General features: G+C 38.1%; 1 protein-coding gene across 1 annotated transcript in view; it reads left to right on the plus strand.

The window, feature by feature from the left end:
• Positions 1–26589, plus strand: part of ADGRL2 (adhesion G protein-coupled receptor L2) — a 591965-nt gene that overhangs the window by 91998 nt on the left and 473378 nt on the right. The window lies entirely within an intron of this gene.

Here is a 26589-nt window from a genome sequence, read left to right on the forward strand (position 1 = left end):
GTGAACGTCAGACCACCTCAGAGCATTATTATATCCAGCTCTCTGAGGGAAACAGGATGTGCTAGTGGGTGGGTGGGAGGGAGCCTGGGAAGGACCGTCAGGTGCTGTGAATACTGAGGCCATGATTCAATAGGTGGCACTCTTCCCTCTGAGTCAGTGGCGAATGAATTTGAAGTGTGCTCTTTGGAGGATATTATTTTGCTTGAAGGAAACGTTCTGAAAGTTTGTAAGTGTTTCTGGCACTGTTAAACAGCTGCTGAGTTTAATTGCAGACTCTGCCTGTATTTTGGTGATGGGAAAAGCTCTAGAAAACAGGTTTCATGTCTTTAAGAAAGAGGCTTGTGTAAGGCATTATCGTCATTTGTATACAAGACATTTTAAAATTCAGCTTTACTCTCCTCACCGCTTCAAAGGAAAGTCTTTTGTCATTCCTGTTTGACTCATAGGGTCTAGGAGGAAGTTTGATCATCTTCCATTTCCCATCTGGTTATTCATAAGGCACCTGCATCTCTGTGATTTCTCCTAGACTATACAATGTTCCTCACTGACAACAAACATTTCATAAAGGGAACCCACCTTTCAGAAAAAGCACCTGAACATTAGAAACTTGTCAGCCAAAGGCACAGGATATAGCTTTCTATCCTTATTTCAACTGTACCAGAAGTAGAAATTATAACTGTTTTAATCAGAAAAGACAAGGTTGATCCTTTTTACGTAGAGTCCAACCCACATTTGTCTTTGTTCAATATGCTGCAATTAGAAGGCTATTACAAACAAATTAGTAGTATCATGGAAGAATTTTTAATGACCTGTTGATTTCAATTATTGCCAAATACCTTCATAGACCTGTCACATTTTTAATTAAGATATGCCAGTGTACGTGTCTGTACAACCTCTTTGTTAAAATGACATAGTAGTAGCCACAGTAGTTAGGGGCTGGCCCATTAATTAAGCAGACAAAATGATTAAAGAGGTTAAGCAGATTAATACAAAAGAAGCAGGATGTGGACACACCCAGTTTAACAATAGTGGAGAAAGAGGTGTCTGTAACCAAGATATGATAAGGGGAAGGGGAAATATTACTGCTGCTCTAAACGGTGGTCTGTAAACACTTGAGGAGATGCTTATTAAGCCTATGACAGCTCCTTTCAGCAACGACAGAATTAGATGTAAATGCTAATGCCTTTTTCTCATTAATACTCTCAATGAGTATGACCCAAATCAGAGCATCCAACTTCAGAGGGTAACCATCTGTGACAAAAAGGAGAATGTTTCCTTCTGGATTAGCCCTGAACTATCAGTGGAGATAGTTCCTGCAGAAAGTCCCTGACTTTCACCTTCAAGTGTATATTTACCTGTTAAATTATGTGGTCTCCAGCAGACTCACGGCAGAGGTTTAAGAAAGAAAAGTGTAGTCCCTGATACACTACTCATCATCCCCAAAATATAATACGTTTATAGACCTATATATTTGCCCTTATCTCTTTGTAATGCAATTTAGCCATTCTCTCAATATTTTGCACAATGAGTTTTTATGGACAGAGAACACTTTTAACTATCTACAAAGTAGTTAATCAATAAGTATTTCCTGAATGAATGAATAAATGAATAAGCATGTTAAATGAGCTTCTCATTTTTCTCATTGCTAAAATGGAAGGAATCTTACTTTCAGCAAACACGTAAGAGTAAGAACATTCATGTTCTTTATTTGTTTTAAGTGTAGTAAATTTATTCCTAAATTTGGAAACTATACTGTGCTACCATAAGCAGCTTCCTGCTTACAAACATAAAAAGTTAAAAAAAAAACATAATGGCTAGCAATTCAACATTTCTATTTCATATTAGGAAGGTCTGGCTAAGGAGTTTATGATTATATTTAAACTTGTCCCCTTGTCTCTCACTTGTTACCTCATCTGTAATTTAACTTTATTTATTTATCTTCTATATTCCAAATATTATTGCATATGCATAAAAGATAAAACAATCAGTTTCCTTGAATAATTCCTAATTGTCATTTTCTACTCTACCATGTATATTTTGAATCCAAATGACATTTGTCTTTGTATAAGGGATGAATTTCCATTTATTCAATCATTTAACATATGTTACTTGAGTGCTACCATGTGTAAGACAATCTACCAAAATGCAAGGATACAACAGAAAATGCTCAACTTCTCTTCCACATGTTTACTAATCCCACTGGTTTACTTTGATTTGCCCAGTGATCCTAAGTGATCACACAGACTGAAGAACTGCCTTTACGAGAGTGATGCTGAAAGTTGTCCACACTTAAGAAGCATCTGTGACTGTGTGCAGTAAAAACAGGTTCTGAATTTCATTCCCCTGGACTCAGGCTCAGTAGATCTGGCATAGAGCCCAGGAAACTACAGGATTTCTCACAAGTTTCCCAGGTAATTCTCAGGCAAGTCGTCCTCAGAAGTGCATTAAGAATTAAAGAGATTTTTCTTTTTGTGCCATGCTTTATTTTAGGCACAACAAACATCTTTTACTTCCATATTATTATTTTTTTCTATAAAACACCATTGAAATTTTTCTGAATTGCACTTTATAATTACAACAGAATCTGTTGTGACCCCTGAGGAATACTATGGGATTTTATTTATTTTTTTGGTCCCTCTAAAGGGGTAGGGATAAAGAAAGAGTATTAAATGTGTTTTTTTATCACATTTTGATGATAAGAAAAATAGTTGCCATCATTCAATTCTAAACTGGTGATTCATTATGATGAAAATGATGCATTTTTGGTTACTAACTTTAGCTATCATTTTACAAAATAATTTGTAGAATTTTCACTAGGCACTTTCTTTTAATGCTGTCTTTTGCAATTTTCCCTTAAAATATTCCATTAGGTCCCAATGTAAGTTTTCCTTATGACTTTAGAAGAAACTAAGTAAGACAAGTGAAACCTATTTTCCTTCTTGTACCAATAATACCTTACTTCAACCACTTTGAATGGGTTATTTCTCTCTACAAGTCCTTACATAATATGGCATCATGTCAGGGTGAATACAGTGACATTATTTAAGGTTAGGGTAGAGAGAAAATCTGTGACTAGCTTTAGCTTGTTGTATTATGGTCTACCATTCTCTCACAGAAATGTTGGCTTGTAATGTCTTAATTTGAGTCCAGACATGACTTTGTTGATTCTGGGGTTGATAGGGCATTTCTTTAAGAAAATTTCATGTATTTCCCACCTTTTCTAATTTGAATATTTTCATTGTGTGATCTGATGATTTTTTTTTAAGGTGAACCAATAGTCCCCAAGCTGCATTAGATTCCAGTTGATATTAACGCTCACAACCATCTCCAGTCAATTGTGCCACCATGTAGACATTTTCTTTTATTTTTTTCTCCGCTTTTCTTGAAGACTTATTTTAAGAAGCTTATTAAAAGAGTTCATAGTAATAGACGATTATGAAATATCGGTTTCATTGAGTGCTCTAGCCACATTCACCTGAATAATCCAACTCTCTAAAGACTGAAATCTGTTCTAGCTATTTGTGCAAACATAATAGCAAATGATAGCTTCTAAGAAATATGCCACAGCTAACCAAACTAGAATGAACCAGAATATCTCCCCCTCTAAAGACAAGCAAAAAGGAATAGATTTTTATTTTGAACCTTTAAAAGGCTAAATAAATTTGAAACACCATTTTAAAATGTATACCTCCACATGATAATATGCCCTTGGGCCTGGAAATAATTATAATAAAATTTTGTGAAGAAACCCCCCCCACTGTTTCTGTGGTGGTGTTTCTGCCATGGGTCAAATTAGAACCCCTATAAATCTTGGAATTGAGCAAATAGGGAAATAAAAATCTCATAAAATAACTGTCTGTATTCCGTCTGAAAAAAATACATTCGGATAGTATTCCAAATCAAACTTTGTAACTTGTTGAGGTTGATACATTCATACCTGTTTTTCCAATTTATGGCAGCTTATCTAAACAATTCCTTGTTAAAACAGAATGTATAATTTGATCTTTCTTTTTTAAATGAAATCATGATAATTTGGGCCCAATTTCTTACACTAACATATCCATTTCCCCACATGGAGTTCGATTAAATATTACAAATGAATAAACAATTGAAAGGTTTTCTCCACAAATAATGATGAGACTGAAAATCCAGGAATCCCATGCACTAGACCAGGGCAGACCAGGCAGTAAAACTCAGCCTCAGAAGTGGAAAAAGGAACTTTCTAGCAACAAATTTATGATAGTTAAGGGTAAGGTAGAACACATTTACATTTTTGAGTATTTCCTTTTCGACAACCTCATACAGAAGGTTTCCTTTATCTTTTTAAATGTCATAATTGCATAATGATAAGTGTTATGCAAATTCTCTACTTACTTGCCAGATGACAAATCCAAAATACTGAGCATCATCAAACGTTGCAAAATGCATAAATACATCTAAGACAGTATTTTCAAGTGATGCGCAGAGGTAAATACAAATGCTTTTGAACCCTAGGCAAAGCTTAAAAGTAATTTTTTTTTTTAACTTTAAACAGGAGAATCCACAGAGAAAAGTCCTGACTTTGGCTCTGTGAATGGAATATGCTGCAATGAGGCAGAGGGAACCACTCTGTAGTTTTAGTCCATCTTGGCCCATCAGGGAGGACACCAGGAAAGTATGTTTCTCACAGTGAGAACATCTCAAAATATAAGTCTCACTGCCTTCACTGTCTTTTAGGAATATATTGCTGGAAAGGAAAATATTATTGGTCTGTTTATTGTAAGCAGTCAAGGGTTTAGCTGTAGTCATAACTGACTAGGTAAGAGTTGTTCTCTGGTAGGCCTGTAATTGTAATGAAAGTCCATAATCCTTTTCTTTCTTATAAATCCTAATTTTCAGATGTTAGAATTTTACCCAAAAAGGGAAGAAAAACAGGGGGAGAAAAAGACAGGCAACCTATCCTGTAATCTGCTTTTCAATCGCTTACTAATAATGCCAAAGTGAAAACAGATTATTAAGTTAGATAATGCTTGGGATAGAAAAAAGGCATTTAAAGCATCCTAGCTGGTAACATTAATACCATGATTCTCATCACCTATTGGGTATCATCCTTCCTCCAAAATACTTCAGTCTCATTAGATGTCTATCTCATATGCTTTAGTTTTTTTGAAAGGCTTTTTCAAGTACTTTGCTTATCTATCATCCATCTTTCTATCTAACAGTCCATCCATTTGTCTAAATATCTGTATCTAGTATCTTCTAAAATTGGAGGAAAAAAGACTTTTCAAATACCTTACCAAAAAGCACCCACACTAATAAAAGCAAATTAAAAGAAAATGAGTTTACCTTCCAGGCTGAAACCAGGGACACCTCTACCCTTTTAATTGATTTCAGCCCAGCATGATTTTCCATGTTTTCTGAGTTTTCACAGTGTTCTATTGATAATGAGAAAAGTGAATTGTTTTGTTCTCCAATGTTGCTGAGCAATGTTAAAATAAGGAGTTTTGATATGGAAGTCTTTATCTGGCATTTATACATTCTGCCCAGGACTCCAGGGACGGGAAGTAAACTGTTCCTCTCCTTCAGTGCTTAGGGGAAAGGCCAGATGGGTCCAGTAGCTAAAACTACAACAGGAGCTCTCCTAGGTCACTGGTAGGAAGTTCAATGTTATTGCATCCCTAATAGCGGCTGCTTCTGTTCGAACTCAGGGTTATGAAAGATGAACTACATTAAACGGTATATCATTAAATATCAGCTGAGTAAAAGTACCATGGTGCCTTTCCCTGCTTAAATCACCAGCATCTGTCTTCTCACATGCAAAGAGCTGCTCTTTACAATCATGCAGCGAAATGCTGACAGAAGGGCCAAGGCTGAAACCACACAAAAAACCTCAAATAGCATCTTTTGGGTTTTCAGTTGGTGAGGAAATGATCATCAGCAAATATTCAGCAGTGGAACTAAAGCACAGGATCACATTTAACACAGCTATAAAATATTTAGGAATGCATAATCCCTTTAGAGCCCCATTTTTATGTGTTTATTCTTCAGGAAAAGAAAAACAACTGTTTAAATTATGTCCACCTAATACCTTAGATTTATTGCAAAGCCTACAATTTGCTGATTTCCTTTTACTATTGATCCTACTCTTACTTATGGGGATGTGAACATCATAACTAGAGATAAAGCTCATACTGATTCAAAACTAAAATTGTCTAATAATGGATGACATAAAGTGAGGCTCAGGAGTGTTACAAAAATTAGGCCCTCCTCATCTACTTGAATCAGGGAGAAGAATAATCTCAAATGGCAATTATAATTACAATATACCTTTCCCTGCAAGGCTTAGATTTATAGTAGGATACTCACAACTGCAAGCAGTTACCCTAAGACAATGGTCTTTCTTTGGCTTCATGTTGCATCTGCTTTTGTGGTGCTTCTCCCTGTGGGTTTGTCCTGTCCACATACATGTTTGAGCTGTCATTACAGTGTCACGCAGATGCCAGTATTGTGGCCAGACACTGGAGGTAACCATAGAGCATCTCAACTATGTATTTTTTTCACCTCCTCTGAGTATATACCAGGAATAAAAAAAACAAATGAAAATCTAGGATTTACTTTTAGGTTTTCAGTTGTTTATCTATATTTAGTGTAAGACAGACTTCAGGGTGTGCTACTTTCAAAATGTGGGGAGAACACATAAAGTTTAATTTCATAAAATATATTCAACTGACCTTTTTTATTATTTATTTATTTATTTATTATTAAGGTGTCATTGATATACAATCTTATGCTCACGTTTCACATGAGCAGCACTGTGGTTACTACATTCTCCCTATTATCAAGTCCCCACCACATACCCCATTACAGTCACTGTCCATCAGCATAGTAAGATTATTCTATAGAGTCACTACTTGTCTTCTCTGTGTTGTACAGCCTTCCCTGTGCCCCCCCTACATTATGTGTGCTAATTGTAATGCCCCTTTTTCCCCCTTATCCCTCCCTTCCCACCCATCCTCCCCAGTCCCTTTCCCTTTGGTAACTATTAGTCCATTCTTGGGTTCTGTGAGTCTGCTGCTGTTTTGTTCCTTCAATTTTTGCTTTGTTATTATACTCCACAGATGAGTGAAATCATTTTCTACCAATCATTTTTATAGTATGCTTATTTTGAAAATGTATTCTGTCATGTGTCATTCCCATACTTGTCTCAACTGGGAACATATCACTTTCTATACACAATAGAAAGAAAGTTTCTAAAATTTCTTTGTAGATTTTCTTACAGACTCATTTCACTTCTCAGACAAAAGGAAGAGTTCTCTTTTAATTTCTGTTAAAGGATATAAAATTATCTTCATATCAATCATTAAACAAATGAAAACTTGAGGAAAAAATGTTTACTAACACTCTACTTATAAAAATGCCCAAAGCATTCAAAAGAATACACATTTTTATATCCATTGAACTTCTTCTGTAGGAATTGTATTATTTTAAAAGCTATGAAGATGGATTTCATTATAAAAATATACTTTTCACTGCTTTATTAACAAGCACCTATAAACGGTAGGAATATATGTACAAAGTCATATTTTGTTTAGAGAAGAAACAATTATACTCTTGTGAGAAGTTATAAGGACCTGGAAGACCATCTTATTGTGTGACCTTAGGCAAATTATTTATCAGCTCCGGGCCACAGTTTTCTTATTAGTATAATGGAAATAAAAGTGCCAATCTCATGTGTGAAAATAAAATAAATACTTATCATAACAGCTGGCACATATTAAGCTCATAGAATAAATGCAATAGTTTTGTTCCAAAACACATGCAATGTCTTCCCAAACTTTGCTGTGTAGTCTGTCATATTTCCCACAGCCTCTTCCCCTGTTACCTGCCTTCTTGTGCACTTACGAAACAGACTCCTTTTTACAGCTTCTCATTCCATGTGTTCGATCCACTGGAAACCTTTCCAAGCCCAACCGCTGAGACCAACTTGCAAATATATTAACAGAAAACATATATAACATGTGGTTCCCTCACCTGGGACATGACTAGACAAACAGAAAATGTCAGAGTGTCATGTTTTAGAAGAAATATAAATCTTCATGAAACGCTAGACATGATTTTGCTAACATGGAAAACGAAAGACAACAATTTTGACAAAATTAAACTTAACCCTGTGGGATAGTTTATTGGCTGCTTTTAGAATTTTATAGGCCTATACTCATATTCAGGTCAATCTAAAGACAGTCAGATATTATTTAGCAACATTGGAGGGGGATTGAGCTGGCAGCAGGCATGCCCAGGTCCAGGTCTAGAACACAGAAGCAGGACATATATCTATTATTCAATATTGTCTTGTCATTGTGTTTACACACATACATCCAGACAACCCAGAATATTCACTGGACAGAAATGAGGCTCTGGAATTGCAATGGTGTATGCAACTGAGAGGAAGAAATGTACAGCAATCATGTACAGAGCCCATAAACCTGATTGTGAACACTAATAATCTAGCATAGTTTTAAGAATTGTTCAGTGCATTGCTCTACATCTTTGTCGATCACCTTCTTATTTTTTTATTCCCATGTTATACACATATATATGCTATATAAATAATGAAGATAGAAGCTTAAGTGTTTCATGTGAAAATGTTACCTGAAATGCAAAAAGAAACCACTTAATTAATTTTTAAACCACTTAGACTAATTTCATCATAGATCATGTCACTCAACAAGTCATGTCATTATAGAAGCCAAGGTTAAATTGCTCATTTTTATAAACTATAAAGCCAATCTTTAAAAAAGCTTTACAAAAATGAAAGAACTGATTGATCTTGCCTCACTCCCTTCCTAAAGAAAGAGTGATCTATAGGTCTCCCTATTTATCAGGCTCTCTATACGGTTAGCCATTCTTATCTGTAATAGTTAAGAAGCTTCCAAGGACTATACATTTTAGTGTGATATTGCACATTTCGTTTTGTAAGGAACTTCAGTTTCTCTTCATTTTGGAAGAAGATGAATTTAGTCCCTGAACATTCCAGACCCGTGTTGCCTGAAGGAAGTCAGGTGCACAACAGCATCTCTAGAAATCCTGAGCTCAGATGTCAGAGAGCGTCCAAAAAAGGATGAGGCATCACCCTGTAATTGCCACCTGTTGAGTGTTTTCCGGACAGCTGTTGTCTCTTGACCATCGCAAATACAGATAATCACAAGAGGCACGAAGGAGGTGCACAGCCGTCAGACATGGAGGAAAATTCCATGTTCGCCTGTGAAACAACATTGCTTTTAATTGCACCATAATGATTTTCTAACAGGCACAATGGTATGTAGTGTAGTCTTAGAGCTGATTTAAAGCACACAATAAACCACAGCGCAGCTGAAAAACCAATTGAGACTTCTTAGTGCCAGGAAGGTTTTTTGTCCTATGTGAATACTTAAGAGCATTTTCACCAGTTACTTTGTCCACAGACCACTTTTACCAAAAATAACTGCCTCTATCCTTGTGCTGAGGCAGTTTTCAAAAGTAACTGAACATTTTTATTTCAAGTTACCAATGAAGTTAAACTTTGGTTCTATTTTTAATCTCTGTGATATACAATCCTAAAATAAGACAAGTTCATCAGCTGGGTGATGGCCCAAATACCCACTTTGTTGATTTAAAAAAAAAAAAAAATTTTTAACATTTTCTTCTTTCCCTTCAGTGTAAAAGTGTGCCCAACTGCCGTCGGCCTTACTTCTTGCAAAACCTTCTCTGCATGGCAGTTGAGATGGTACTGAGATTGTGGACTTGGCTGGTCAGACATTGAACACCTTGGTTCCCTATTAGAGGCAATTAATAACACTAGAAGCTACCACTATGTGGGGACCCACTATGGGGCAGTCTTCCTCTCAGCACTTCATAGGCTTGGCCTTGAAAGATTCCAGTAAAAAGGTCACTTTGTGTGAAAATCTAATACTCTGTTTCTGGGAATTCAGTTGTCAGAATATGATGGATTAATCAGCAGAGGCTTTCTAAATCCCCCAACTCCATTCCATTCTGTAGCATAAAAGAATAAGAGAGAGAGAGAGAGAGAGAGAGAGAGAGAATGAGGAAATTTCAAAAGATCTACACTTTTACACTTTCCACTAATTTTGTCATGATTATTGTAATAACCAATATATGTTGACCCTATATATATGTATATACCACATACACATGCATGCATGTATGTACTCTAAACTCTCATTTTCTTCCCCAATTGCTGGATCTGCTACTGATACTCAGAAGTATGGCAACAAGAGCAGATACTAGACTCAAATTAAAAAGAAAATGAAATAAAAATCTTCATAGCTTTTAAAACTTGCACATTTTGGCTCATCCTCTATTTTTCAGGAGAAAGAAACCTGTGCCAAAATGAGCCTCACATGCTTATAAGTAATATTTTTCAGGAAAAAAAAATCTGAACCACCTATCCAGGACCCCAGATGGCACAAAAATCTGGAATATACACTTTTGAAACCTACTATCTATATTTGTGAACTATCCATAATGCATTTCACAATTCATGAGATACTAAGGAGCTGTGCCTAATCTACATAATTGAGTCATTTGGGGAGGGAGGAAGATGGTGGTCATACTGCCTAAATCTGTTTTAGGATTATTCCTTTTTCCTACATCTGTAGTCCGGCCTGATTGCAGCCTACTATCAGTTCATTGCCAGTCCTAAGAAACACGACTCTCACTTCTGTTATTTGAAATCAGCCGCAATAAAGAATGCATGCCCCAAATGTCTACCTTCTTCACTTATGCCCTGACCTGTGCTTAAGGGACTCTTCAATCTTTTGCTTATAACAGTGGTTTCCATATACCAAACACAGGCAGGCACTGCTGCAGCCATTTTTTCTTGTCCACAATAAAATGAGAAAAACACGGACTCTGAAATTATACACATATATAAATGGAACCAGTATGTACCAAGTCCCTCACACGGGCCAGGCAATGTGTTGGGTAGTGGAAGAAAAGCAGTGAGCAAACGCTCTGCAGGCCATGACTTCCTGGCCTTTCTGCTGTCGTGGAGGAGAGAGAAGATGTGAACTAATGATACATAGCCAGGTAATAACAAGTACTTCATACAAATTAAGGCAGAGGAAGAAATTGGAGAGGAAGAGAAGGCAGGGAGGGTTTGTCGACGAGGGGCTTTAAACAGTGTGGTTGGAGAAGCCGTACCTCTTGTGGTTAGATCTGAGTGGAGAGCTCTGCCAAGGTCCCAGGGAGTAGATTTCCAGTCAGAGCAGCGGCTGGGGCAAAGGCAGTACGGTGGGAAGGGGCTTGGTGTGTTTCAGGGAACTGGCTGTTTCTAAAGGCTTTTGTGGCACGCTGGTGTAAAAGGTGCCGACTCCTCGTTCTCGGAAAGCTGTTTTGTATGCTGAGATTATGACCTTCCTCCTTCCACCCCCACCAGGGCTAACATGTCCTTTCTTTTAAGAAAGGATGCAAGATTTCAGTGTTAGTTGGGGTTTTTTTCTAATAGCCTAACTTGGCAATATAAAATCTTGGCAACCTTACGTCATTCTCTCCCTGCCCCCCACGCCCCAAACTAATTCATGATATACAAAACTCTGGTAAGTGCTGGCTTTAGGCAAGTGAGGAAAGTGCCAGCTCTCCCTCTGTGTCCATGGGAAACTTCATGTTAACCACTCCTAAGTGTTTGTTTTGTTTTGCTAATTTTGGTACCTACTTCTTATGTTCTAGCTTTCTGAAAGAAACAATGTGCTCCAAAAATTCACATTTTATATGTTTGGTTTATTTTATTTTGTTTAACATGAAAAAGCAGTTGTAAAATTTATCCCTGATTCTTTAATAAAACAACATGTCAGCAGAACAGGTACGGGAAACAGGGGCCTCCCAGATCTTTTATAGTCTGACGTCAAAATTAAATTGGGATGTGGAGAACATCTGGGCCTCTGTCTCCCGCCAGGATTTCCAAGGGATATCCGTGTTTGTTTGGTGTTTGTGTTTTAGGGGTAAGTAAGGTGGGGAGTCTGGAGCTGTCTTTTTTTTTTTTTTTCTTTTCTTTAAGGCAAAAAGAGAAAACCAGATATTTTCAAGGGAATTGACTAGTAGTGGCCAGTATAACAAAGAAACCCCACCAAGGCTAACCACAACCTGACAGAATGAAAAGTGATTCCAGAGCTGCCAGTCACCACAAATCCCCGTGAAACATGCCAGGAAACCAGCTGAAAGCAGGGGAAAGAAGCTGCTTCTCCAGGGCCACGGCTGTGGACCCCAGAGGATGGGCTGCTCCCATTCAAATTCAAAGTTACCAAGTGGGGGAGGGGTGGAAACTGGAGACAGAATTAGCCGTCCTGTGATCACTTTCAGGTTATGATGGAACTGATTTAAAATGCAAAGCCACATTCCGCTGTAAACACAGAGACAAACTGGAAGCCGAGAGGAAATAGGATTTCGTTTGGTGATTTTCAATTTTAGGATTGAAATGGGGACAGGAAGAACTATGCTATTTATTTTTCTAGAACTGAGATGGCCTGTTCTTTTCTTGTAGGATAAGTGAACATGGACTGATATATTACTTCTTTGGGCTTCAATGCTAATAAGGCGCACTTCTCACAGAATCTGACAAAAAGGATGAATACCTTGCCCTGCTAATAGTTAATTTGTAGTGGCATGGGTATTTCTTGAATGTTCATGAAGTTTTCTAATTCATCAGCACACAATTGGGCTTTTTTTCCCCTCCCTTTGCACAGCATGAAATGCTGAGAGGGCAGGAGGTTCGGGGTGCTGGATTATCCCTCAGCTAGCATAGTTACTCCCCAAAAGTTACTGCTAATTTTTTCTCCCTCAGAAATAAAATTGTTCTTCAGCAAATAATTTAGCACTGACCACAATCTAAAATGTTTATTACTGTTGAATCTGTCACAGATTGCATCAAGCCACAGAGATGCTAATCCATCTCGTGTATTTGAAACTCCTGTGGGAAACATACATTTGGGCTTACTGCTGAGTGAACATGGCTGTTAGGATTATAGAGACCAAACCCAGTGAAGAGAAGCAGCACGGCTTTTCAGACTGGAAAGTAAACAATAGGGCCATTGTCAGCTTACACATTGGGGCCCGTGGCCCTACTGCTGAGGAGCTGTGTGTAAAGACCAAGATCAGCATGCACTCTTGATGTTTTCTTCTTGAAGTTGGATGTTGTCAAGGATTCAGACGAGCCACCCCAGTGAGTATGCAGGAAACAAAACAGGATATTCTTGTTTAAGGACTGCTTTCTGTAATTATGTTGATTTTTTATGCAACACTTGAACTTTTAAAAACTCAAGGATGCATAAGAAGTACTCCAGAGGAGAATAAATGATTGGGATTTTGTTTTAAGTGAAATGTTATCTTGTGTTCTTAACAAAATTAACTTGTTTGTATTTGTGAGTGAGTCTATGAATGAAGTATACTTAGACCATGCCTGTTCGGTCTCCCCGGCTGCCCTCCCCCCATTTTCAAACAGGAGGTCAAGTTGTCTTTGGAACATCATATTTCCTGCTTGGAAAAAGCACTGGATTGTATAATAGTCTGACAGGAAAGTTTCAAGAGTACCAGGAGTTTCCCCTGGAAGGCTTGAGGGGGGAAATGTGCTGTATCTATAGAGTTCTTTCCTTTGAGCTATCAGGAGATATTCTATTGTTGTGTATACAAAGTCTTCAGAATGGAAACAGCAAAACTAAACTGTAAATACCCCAAGGAAAAATGTCTTTGGAAATATGTTCCATGGGCTCACTTGGAAACATTGTACTTTTATCTGTCCTTCCTTGCTGAGGAAGGAACATCTGGGTCAGTGACTTGCTGTTTAATGCTGTCATGCTACAGACATCCGGTTACTCCTTTCCCCATCTGAATATCAGCTCTGTGTATTCAACAAAAGATGTAACATATTTATATGCTGAGAAATTTTATTTGATGACAATTATTTGCCTTTTATTTAACCAACTTACTTCATGCTCTTTTACTTTAATCAAAATGCCACGCAATTTCCTATTTCACTTGAATAATTCTCATAATTTTACAACACAATGAAAGGATTATAGATTAGCACAGGTCAATCTCCTCCATATCCTTCTTATTTTTCTTAAGATTCCAATCCACCAAAGGTCACAGACAACATAATACTTCCGGGACAAGGGCAGCCCAAGGTCCCTTTGCAAAAGCACCTCAGCTGAGCAATCATAGTCCAATGGTAGTGTGCCCTGAGTTTTAACCACAGTGATTCAATGAAGAAAATGGAATGCAAACGAGTCTGCAACTACTCAGTTTAATCTGGGGCACCCTGGGAGTGGTGGAGATAAGCATTTCATTCTAGGGATAAGGCCAAGTAGGGTAGAATTTAAAATGGTGCGTGGTGGGGAGGGGGGTGATTCAGCCTGCCTGGGTTTGAATCTAGATTAGAATATGGCAAACAAATTACTTCACTCTTCTTTCCTTTGGTTTTTCTCATCTATAAAAAGATTATAATTGTTCCAATTATTCATTCCTATATAACAAAATACCCAAAACTTAGTGGTTTGAAACAACTATTCGTTTTTCTCTCACTTTGCTGTGAATTGGGTCAGCTCCCTTGGGGTTCTCACTTGGCGCTTGTCTTCTACTGAGGTCAGATAGCAATTGGAGTCAGCTAGAGGGGGCTGGGTGCACAACATGGTGCATTCCCATGCCTACTGAGAGTCTGGGAGCTCACCTGGGGCTCACTTTACACCTGACATCACCATGTGACTGGGGTTTTCTCACAGCATGGAAGTCTTAGTCTGACTTCTTACATGGCAGCTCAGGGCTCCAATCGAACAAAGCAGAAGCTGCCAGTCAACTTAAAGGTTAAGTCCAGACCTAGTCTATTGTCTCTTCTGCTCCATTCTATTCATCAAGCAAGTCATGAAGGCCAGCTCTGATTCAAAAGAAGAAGAATTAAATTTGACCTCTCCATTCCAGAGGCAGTTAATAATTTGCTGCCATTCTTAATCCACCACAAATACAATATCTACCACATAGTGTTCTGTGAGAATTAAATGAATTAATCCATGTAATGTATTTAGGCCAGTGTCTGGCACTTGTAATATATTTACAGCAGAACTTAATTGTTATTGTTTTCTAGGTCTTTACCCCTTTTTATTTTTTTTCATTGCTTTTTATCACTATTGGACCTTACTTGCAATTATGTTTGTGTATATGTAAGTAGGTGTTTACTTTCTCTCTTTCCCACCCAAATATAAACTTCACAGCCACAGAAACTTCATTTCTTTTCAGGACATAGAAAAATGTCTGGTAGGTAAAGAGAGGACCATCATTGTAGGTAAATGAGGAAACAAATGTTCTGGATGTTTGGTTGTGGAAAACGGGAGTGTGATTGAGGCTGGAGAGGATTATGAGCAGAGAGGGAGACAGGCTTTATTTAAATGAATTAAAAATTAGGATGAATATCTCTTACCTGGTGCAGTTTTTCACTGAAACTGTCCTAGGAAGCACAAATATATGACCAAGGCTTAGTTTGCCTCCAGAATAGCTGCCCACAATTGGAGTAATTAGAACTGCATTTTGCCATCCACGGCCTTTAAATCCAGCAAGTCTGGTTTCAGTCCCTACTCTGCCGTTTGCTTGCTGACCAACATGAAAAGGTTTTTTAACTTCTCTGAGTTGTAAAATCTGCAAAATCAGATAAGGAGGCAAAGCTCATGGGATTCCTGTGAGAATTAAACACTTCAGACAAAGGGTTTCAACAGAAACACTGGGAACAATTGATAAAAATGTACCAATCCCCAAAAATGTTAATGATAAGAAAACTTTATTGACATCTTATTATACTTTATATTAGAGTGAATACCTTTTCAATATTTATTTTTCAAGTGCTCCTCTTATGTTCCAAACACATTACGAAATATTAAAATAACTAAGTCTGCATTTTATTAACTCTACATTCAATCTGTGAGTATATTGATCCATAAATTGACCTTTATACTCCACCAGCATTTGACACAGGAATTGAAACAGAATATTGAATAAGTCTTAACGACCATGTTAAAAATAGATGTTTACATTTATCAAGAGAAATTGTGACATCAAAGGAAGTAAACATCATGTCCAAAGAACAACTTCCTGGAATTCAAGGAGAATTCCCCCCACTCTAGTGCCCTTGATGAAGATATCCAAAAGCAAATCACTTGATCAACAGACAGTACTTGTTGAGAGTTCAACAAAAATCCCAAGAATTCAGAAATTTGGAGAATTTTTAAAGGGAAAAGACTTCTTATTTTATAGAGTTCTTATATTTCAAAACAAATTTATTGACCAACATGAACTGATAAACCTAACAATTTATTTCCTCAGAACACACACAAACACACATACACACACATAAATAAAATCAATTCAAGATGGGCAATTTATAGATGCACACACATATAAATTCATAGTGAGTAAATTGGAGAGAAATTTTGTCTGTTTTATTAATATAGAAAAGCTGTCAAATATTTCTTACACTGAAAGACTGCTCTCAGAATGTGTGGAAGATGAAAGGTAGAAAAAAAAGATGATGCATTAGGGAATCATACGTCTTTAAAAGGAAAATATTCAGCATTAATGTCGAATGTTGCTGGCAGCTAGACAGTGCAGCATATATTCTATTTTCCAAGCAACAAAATGCCGGAATGGACACAGGGCAGGCGCAGCAACTCAGTTCTCTGAAGAGAAGGAGAATGTTCCTACAAAAGCCGTAGCATGGCAGAGTAAAATGTAATTGTTGTGTCTTTGGGAGACAGGGAGAGTGTACAAATTTAAGACTTACTAACCGGTTTGATACCAGACAGTGGCAACATTAAAATTACATGTATTTAATGTATCCAACCAATAATTGGTGATTAGTAAATACTTGTTTTCTTTCCTTCTTTCTTTTGAACTTTTTTTTTTCTTTCTGAGCCATTACCATAATGTCTGACCTCTGAAACTAGGAGTAGAGCCACATGTACTGTATGATCTTATAGTCCTTTGTTCTCAAGTAAACAGGCCTAACCTGGTTATGTATTAACCAATGGCAGGTTAAGGACCAGTATGGGGAAAACAGAGGCCCACCTGAAATAAATATAAATTGATTTGAGCACTTCCATCATTCTAAATATTTAGTTTCTTCATGATCCATATATTCTGAAGATAAGAACTCCAGAGCTTTTCTGTTCTGTGAACCTTACTTAACATGAAAAGGGCGACACCTTTGTTATTCCCTGTCAAGAACTGATTAGATCAGATGATACAAAGTTTCATAAAGACAGGTGATGATATTCATGCCACCGCTATTCTTACTATTCAGAGGTGCTAACAAAAGGAAATTTTTTGGTTTTGCTTTTCTCTATTCACAGCTTGCCCCTTCCAGAAAATTCTATAATTCTACTCCTCAAAGTAGTAAATCTAAACAGTAAGATTTCTCCACAAAGTCATTGATAACATTTACCTGTTACTTCCATATTCCTAGTAATGATAACTAATGTTTATAGTTTGAATTATAATTTGTTCAATTTATCCAACCAAGATAAAAGCCCTTTAGGGGAATTTCAGTGTCCAGTCTACTATTTAACCTCACGAACAAAAATGCCAACTTGTGTTGTCTCACTTAAAAAGATTCATTGCAAGGGTTATGAACAGATGAGATGGGTATCTACAGTCTCCTGGAATCACAAATGTACAAACAAGAGAACTAATTTTTCTCTACTGTTTTTACAAAAAATGAGAAAGCTTTTTTTCACACTAGGCAAACAGCAACTGGTTTAGTCTCATAAATTTACATATCCTAAGTAGTGTCAGTATTCAGGCAGATTAGATTAACAGGCCTTGTGTTATCATCCACAGGAAAAAAAATGAAAATATACCCCAAATCATCTGGTTAATTGGAGGAGGTGGGGAGATGAAGTTGCTTCCATTAAGTTCTCTTGGAACATTTGCAAGATCTACAAAATCTGCTTTTAGCTCAGTCATTCATCCTGTTGGACATGTGATGTGTTTTCAATGTAATGATAATTGTCCTTTCCGTTTCTTTGATAATTGCCCTCTCTATTATCGTTTATGGAAATTCAAATTATAAATCAAGACAAGACAGCCAGAAAAATATTATGATTGTCCCTTCTGAGGCCACAGAAACTCAAGTAACACTGCCAAAGTCTGAGAGCTTATGCTATTTTCATTTGCATGTTTCTGCACATTGTATTTTAGGGTCCAGTGGTTTTCCTAAAGAGGAGGTCGCATGACAATAATAGGACAGAATGATAATGGATACAGAGAATAGAAGTTTAGCTTGAATTCAACAGTTATAAATTTGTATTTGAAACCAGACATTTGCTCTTCTGACTGAAAGCAAAGGTGAGGTGTGAGCCAGAAATGTTTGCTATTAGCCGCCTGGTGTCCCCATGTAGGACCCTGCACAGCCCTGCTCTCCGTGAGCCCCCAGCTCCCTCCCCCCTTGGCCTATCTGGAAAAAAACTGCATTTTTCTCACTGAATGTGCTTGATGATCCACACAAATGAGATAAGGGCAAAGACAAGAGTGAGCTGTTATCTCAGATTCCAGAAACCATCTCCCAAAACAAAAGGAGGAAAATACAAATTTGCACCCAAGAAATGGTTCTTTGAGGTGGCAACCATGCTGTGCTGGCTCCAGCTTCTACCTGCTCAGGAGATCTTATTATTAAATTTTCAGGAATTTGGTAGGCCTTTTGTTTCCCCAGAGAGCCCCTATTAAAAATTGTGTAAATTTAGATTTAAATACATTATATTAAAAACAAAGGTGATAACTACATAGCACTGATCACTTCCTAATTATTGTAATACCTTGTATTATTTTCTATGTTCTTTAGGGTATATTCACCTATTGTCTCTGAATTAGAAATACCACATAATGGTGTGATTTGGAGCATCTTTTTCCAACTCTGCATTTGGTAACTTCACCTTAATAGCTTAAAATGAGCAATGGTATTTATACCACTAAAATCAGAAAATGTGTTTTCCCCAGAAAGTTGTTTAACATTTTACAGCACAGCCCTGGACAGTGATACAGTTTTGTGAGAGGAAGGACCTCGGAGCTGGGATGGCCTGGCTTTCCTTTTGGCTCAGTCAGTCACTGTATGATCGTGGGCAGTTTACTTAAACTCTCTGAGCCACTATTTGTCCCTCTCCTGCTTAAAACCCTTCATTATCTTTCCATTGCTCTTAGGATAAAGTCTGAAGTATAGGGGCTTTTTCCCCTTATCTTTGCTCCAGATTTCTTTACTGCTTCAGTCCTGCAAACTCCTCTGGCCCAAGGGCCCTCAGATCCAGAAGGCCCTTCCTTTACCTCTTCTACTTATTCTTACCCATGATTTAGGTCTCAGTTTAAATGTCACTCTCTCAAGGCAGACTTCCCTGACAGCAACTTCCTATAGCTTCCATATAATAGGTTAGGACCTTAACATAGACATCCATAGGACCCTGAACTTCCCTTCAGAGCACTTGTCAAAAGTGTAAAAAATAATATTGTGCATGTAGTCCTTTGCTTAATATCAAACCCCTCTTTCATCTGTGTTTCTCAAACATGTTGCTGTCACTCTCAAACTCAGCCCTATGTCCATGGACATCCACTTTGCTAACCTAACCACGTAATCTGTGGCATTACTGTTTTAACAATGGCAAGTTTCTTTTCAAAAATCACCCACTCTACCTGAAAGGCGCTAAAGCACAGTGGTTAAGGACCAGGCTTGTGAGACTTAGCTGTCTACGTTTGGATCTTGACCCTACCACTTATGAACTGTGTGGCCTTAGCACCCACTCTTTGTCTCCATTTCCTAATTTATGAAGTAGAGAGAACAACAAAATCTGCTTCTTAGGAATTGTTGTGAAAATGAGGTAAGGTAACCCTTATAGGGTGCTCAGAGCAGTCACTTAGGAATCAGTATTTAATGGCTTGATATTATTCCTAGTTGCCTTAACTCTAATTGTGCCTTCCCCTAATTATCTCATTTCCCACAACCCCCACTTCTATGGAGACTCTCATCCTTCGTTGAATTTGATGATTATAGACAATCCCACAGCTTTAACTATCTCATCCTTCCGATGGACACCTAAATCTCTAGCTCAAGCTTCTCCCCTAATTTATAATCTTACAGTTTCGGGTACTTATCGTCATCTCCTGAGACTTTCTGACACATCAAACACAATGTACCACACCCCGGTTCATTACCCCATCAAACTAGTTTGTCTTTTGACATCTGTATTTCTGCTAATAGCATCCCGATTTCTTCAGTGAGGCTCCAGGTTTCTAATTCATCTGTGTCTCTTCCCTCCCCTTTACTGCACATCTCAGCAGTTGCCAACTCCTATTGATTGTCTCTATAATACCTCTCGCATCTTTTTCTTTTAATTCCCACCGCTCCCACCTAGTCTAGGTTCTCATTAATCTTTTTCTTGTCTGGACTATAACAATAGCCTACTATCCAGTCTTCACAGCTTTAGACTCAGCTTAACATCACAAGAATGTTACACTCTCATAACACATTTCTCTCCCTCCCTGCCTCTCTGTCTCAGTTTTGCTCTGATTTCTGTCTGTCTTCGGTCTGCAAAAGCAGACCTTGAGCAACTTAGTCCAGCTCTGTATCTTCAGTACCTAATAGTACTAAAAAGGAGGACTAGTCATTATTATGTTTAGTATTATTAGTAGGAAATATTAGTAAAGTTTTAACATAATATATTATTAACATATTATTACTAAAGTAGTATTGTTCAATGTTAAGTATTGCTAAAAGTACTTGTTGGGTTAATTATTGAATAATCCGTTTTCTGTCCTTGCTCTGATCTATAGTACACACACTTCATCCACTTAAATTGGATTTCTGGCTAATTCACTCTGCTGCTCAAACATCATCAGCCCTTTACGATTGATTTCCTACTGTCTAATGTCCCCAGTCCTGGAATATGAGGCTCTAAGGAAGAGGCCAGACCTACTTCTATGAAGGCTTCATTCTATTCAGAATATTCAGAGTTACTGTTGTTTTTTAATTAGAGAGATGACAACACTTGTAATTTCAAAAGCTTCTCCGGCTTGTCTCATGCAGGTCAATAGAGTAAGCAGAAGAGCTCACCTCTCCTTACCAATTAGACTGCTTCTGGAACAGAAGGTTTGGTTATTAGGTTACCGGCATGGTCCAGGCATGAATAGTCTAGTCAAGGAAAACAGAAGTTCATCTTTAAATAATAAAATGTTAAGGCTAAGGAGTTTCCTAAATACTTTTCAAAATAAAATTTTCTTTTTTAGATGTAAAAGACAAGATGAGATGATACTGGGATTTTCCTCTATTTTACTTAGATTCATTTTCACCTTTTCTCTAGATGAGATGTCACTGCATGTACTTTTTCTCTAAACTGGCTTCTTTTCATTCTTGAGCTTTTTTTCATATTGAATTACACACTTTTTTTTCTCAGCATATACTCATAATTATAGTTTCTTCATTTGCATCTTCATAATTAAAATGTTCATATTACTTGACACTTATGTTTTCTTGAGTCTTGTGGATTTTTCTCCTGAATTACTGTTTAGAAAATACTCATTCGGAATGGATTTTTAAAGTTCTAACCTTGCATTTTTTAATACTGGTACCACCACTACATATGGAATAAGAGTTACTCAAATCTCTGACTCGTTTATTTAGATGCTATTGCTTTGAACTTGGAGATTTTCCCAGAGATACTGATTTCAGAATTTGAAGAAATTACACAAAAGCAACTCTTCTACAAGAAAAGTTTTTATTCAACAACTGTTAATAGGGCAGTATTCAAAGCTGACTAGTAAGTCATAAAAAAAGGCATTCTCAAACTTTAGAAAAAATAACTTCTTTTGTACATTTGACTACACTTGGTTAATGCTGCTTTCACAAAGTTAACATGTAAATTCTGTATATAAAAAGACGCATATAGGAATTAATTTATTTCTTTAACATCATAAGTTATCCAATATGAGCCTTTTAACATATGCCTAAACTCTGAAGAAAATAATTGAAAATTCCTTGAACCCTGAGTTTTCTAATATAAATATTTATTTAAAAACTAGAGATCTGGCTATCAGTTCAGAAGCTACACTCATTACTACATAACAATTACTCAATTACTTTTGTCCTTTTAAAGGTGGCATAGTTTGATAGCTGATGGTACTTCATCCTACAAAAGTGGGCCTTTTTACTACAGCTGAAAATATCCTTCTTCCAAAAATTACACAATCAAATGTCCATCATTTCTGTGTTAATATCATGTCCATTAGCTAACCATGAAATGAAAAAATTAGCTAAAAACAAAAAACCCTTAGGTGCTACTTTATTCCTTTAGTATTTTCAACCATAGTCTAAGATAAGCTCATCTCTAACTATATATAACCAAGGGCAGTGTGAAGTCTGGAGATGAGTCTATCTAGCAAAATTTCCTTTGTTAGTTATTATAGAGACTTTTTAGCTGTGTTGGGCCCTCGCCATAAAGCATAGTGCTAGGGAACAAAATTCATTATTAGGTAGATTTGCTCAGACTGCATCCAAGAACTGTCTTTTTGATGCAAGGTCATGTACATGTCCCTTCCTCATCTACCACTTAGGGTCAAATTTTGCAGCCTCAGTCAGCAATCTGAGCACAGCTTTTGTATTCACAAAGCAGTTCTTTTTTAATCCTGTTAGAATTCATGTCAAACTTATGGTATGTTGAAAAACTAGATACTACCAGTTTCCAAACACCCTCCTGCTCTCTCACCAGTAATATATACATGTAAAAGAATAAGAGACCCATATTCTCCACGACATACTTCCATCAAGGATATGAGTGATATTTACAAGCACTCAACTCAAGAAACCACCAATAACTAGTACAGCCTCCCAAGTATATAAATGGTTAGCCCACCTTGGAATTCTATTGTTTAAGAATTTACTAACGATAATTTGTTAATAGGCAGTCGTTTTGTGAGCAGCTTTCTTGGTTGACCTATGTCCATTTTAGGCTAGAAACAGTGCTGTATTTTTCCCTTGAAAGTATAATTTATGTGATGGAAAATCCATCCATCAACATACTGCTTAATTACAAATGCATTTTAAGTATTCAGAACCTCCATATAATACTTTGACTTTTAAAAACTAAAGTGAGCAGAAGAGAAAAGAGAGAACAGTAATTAGTTAACGGCCTTGAGTTGGGTTCACTAACTCACTGCTTTGAGAAACTGTAACTAACTGATTCATCTCACCATTCTTCTCGTAAGGTAGCTTTTTAGAGCTTGCAGATGTTTTTGAGTAGAATAGGAATGTTCAACAGAGATAGAATGCTATTAAGTTGGTAGTCAAGTGTGGATAAAGTGAAGGTTCCTGTGGCCAGGATTCTCACCTGGGCCTGGTTGGCTAGCTCACTGCACATGTGTGGGCAATATGTCATTATTGACTCTATATAAAGAGCTCTGCCCAGTGCTCTGGGTGACACAGTGGCACAGCTGCAAGGCTGCGGGAGAGCAGAGCAGAGGCTGGAGTGGTGGCAGCACCAAGGACAGAGACTGAGACGGCTGCGGGAGTGGAGAGGCCCAGAGGCAAAGACTGGCTCTCTGCATGCAGACTCACTCTAAGTGGATGGGATTCTAGTGATTGACCTGCCACTATGGGAATAAAGTTGGTATTAAACCCTTCCACCCCAAGAATGTTTCACTGGTCTCACTGAATCCATAGTGAACTTGGCCGGGACTGAAACCCATTGGCAAGACAATTGGTGACTTTGGCAGGATTCGTTGTTGACCAAGGAAGAGAACAGGCTGCCCTCATGGGAGAAATGTTTCAGCAGGCTGCCCCTATGGATGGGGTGACCTTGGAGTGTCCCCCAATGGATGTGCGGCCTGATGTGGCTTGCCTCCTAGAGGACTGGGCCCGACCCCAAGACTGGGGAGGGGTGGAGGCAACACCTGAGTCTGTAATGTTGGTCCTCAGCAAAATAGGGAATTCCTTAGAGAAACAGAGCCTGTGAGGTGGTGGGAATGGTGGAAAGTTTTTTGTTTTTGTTTTTGTTTTTTTTCACAATAATGAGAAAGGCCATAAGGGAGAAAGACATCCTCCTGTGGGAAGCATGAGAAGAGGCAGCACTAGAACGTGAGCTGTGAGGTGCGGTTGAGGAGGTAAAATATTTTGTTGGTGACTGAAATGGCATCACTACGAGGTGCTGTGGAAATCATAAAGGCTGTCATGGTAGCCCAAGAGGAAGCAGCACGAGAAGAAGGTCATCCTTCACCTGCATGAGAGTGCAGTCTGCTAGGTGCTGTGGGGCAGGTGAAGGATGCAGTGGAACAAAAATGAATACTTATCTGCTACAAAGGTGGGATGGTTCTGGGCCCTCAGCCCGAGAAATGAAGGAGGAGCAGAGGTTTGATGAACAGGTAGGCGTGGAGGCCCTGCCTGTGCCTGAGGCATCAGCCCCTCCTCAGTTGAAACTCCACCTGTTTGAAAGCTGGTGGAAACCCCGAAAGAAAATAAAGACTTGGCAGCCATGGGTTCCTCCAGGTGAGGTGCAGGCCCTTCCCCAGGTTGTGGAGCACTCTATGCTCTGCTTCTATCCTCAGGCTCAAGCAATGAAAGCACAAAAGGAAATATAGTTGCTACTCGAAGGAAGAATTTAAAGGGCCCCATGATGGTCATGAGGACACACATGTGGGTTGATTTGATAAAGGTAGGAGCAGACAGAGGGAAATTAGATAGAAAGTCAAATAGATTCTTACTGGAGCTGTGACAAGAACTGAGACCAGAGCAGTGGTTCTGGCCACTGAGAACAAAAAAGCAGAAGCCAGAGACAAAGCAACAATATCAGCCTGTCTGTCTGCAAGACTTCTTGCTGGATGAGGCTGGAGAAGGTGTGTATTGCAAAGCCCACCCATGGTCCTTTTGGTTAACTCATTTGAGTAGAACTTGTTTGAATACAGCCAGAATGACCACTTGGTGGCAATGGATCTCCTCAAGCTTAAGGGTTATTATAATTTGTTGTAAATTTTGTTATTTGTATATTTTATTATGTTATTATGGAATTTGGTTAGTGTTTCAGCTTTCTCCCACAGGGACTATTGCAGAGGATGAGGGCACATAGATTGAGAGGTGAGAATCCTAGAGGGGTGGAGTGTGGATAAAGTGAAGGTTGCTCTGGCCAGGATTCTCACCTGGTCCTGGTTGGCTAGCTCACTACACACATGTGGGCAATATGATGCTATTGAATTGATATAAAGAGCTCTGCCCAGTGCTCTGGGTGACCCAGTGGCATGGCTCCATGGGCTTCATGGCTGCAGGAGAGCAGAGGCTGGAGTGGTGGCAGCACTGAGGACAGACTGAGACAGCTATGGAGGTAGAGAGGCCCAGAGGCAGAGACCAGCTTACTGCATGCAGACTCGCTCTGAGTGGATGAGATTCTATTGATTGACCTGCCACTGTGGGAATAAAATTTGGTATAAACCCTTCCACCCCAAGAATATTCCATTGTCAATTTTCGGTCTCATTGAATCCAGAGTGAACTTACCCAGGGCTGAAACCCATTGGCAAGACATCAAGTAAATACTAGCTGCTAGAATAGCCATCAATAAATAATAAATATACATACCATCAACACATACAAAATCAATTAAATATACTCACTTCATTAACAAAAATGAATACTTATCTGCTACAAAGGTGGGATGGTCTGGAGTCCTCTATCACACATCTGATGTTTAGCTAAGTGTCCTGTCAGGTGGTGAAAATAAGTTGGAAGGCCCATTTTAGCTGGAGATTGCAAAGTGGGGAGAAGTAGACAATAGCTGATAAGGAAAGAGATCTTATTACTAATATTAAAAATTAAAGTTTCTTCCCTGTCTACCATCATCTACCAGGTTTGGTTTAAGAAATATGTAATGTTTCTTTTGAACCTTTAATCACTGGCAACCGATACTAAAGTAAGATGAGTAAACCTTTCCTGATGCTCTGGAAAAGCATAACTGACCACCAAAAAAACAGGCAGTGGTTCTCATAGACCATTAAAGCAAACAAAAAGTTTGTAGGATCTGTGTATGTTAATATATGGCCACTGCATATCTGAAGGAAACAGTTACCCAAAAGAAGAAGAAAAAGAAAATCCTCAGAACCATTGTATTTCTTTACATTTAAAATGTTTCTTGAGTTCACTTTAGTACTAACTTTATTAAGTCCTCATATTTGGAACGCTCATCTCAGAGGAAACCGTGTGCCCTCCCTTTCCCCCAGGGAAAGACTTGCTTCTGATCTGCCCTCCCATCTGCATTTACTAAAAGAATAGATTCTCAGCTTCTAACCGTCAAAGTTTGGCCTTTTCCCTCCTATCACTAGGACAGAAAGAAAGGGGGTTCCCAAGCAATGGTGGCAGTTTCCAATGTCTGGTCTGTACTTTTACATTTAAAGTAAGCAGGTGGCACGGATGGGCTGTCTAATGACTAACAAGGTAAGAGTGCAATTGATCTCCACATTAACCTGTGTCCGCAGGTGGGTGGGAGCCGGCTCCTCCCTCCTGGTTTCAGTTACATTGTTTAGCTCCAGGGATCAGTTTGGAACTGTTCCCTTTTTTTGTATTT

The sequence above is a fragment of the Manis pentadactyla genome, chromosome 4, assembly GCF_030020395.1.
Source record: "Manis pentadactyla isolate mManPen7 chromosome 4, mManPen7.hap1, whole genome shotgun sequence".
In the NCBI taxonomy this organism is placed as follows: Eukaryota; Metazoa; Chordata; class Mammalia; order Pholidota; family Manidae; genus Manis; species Manis pentadactyla.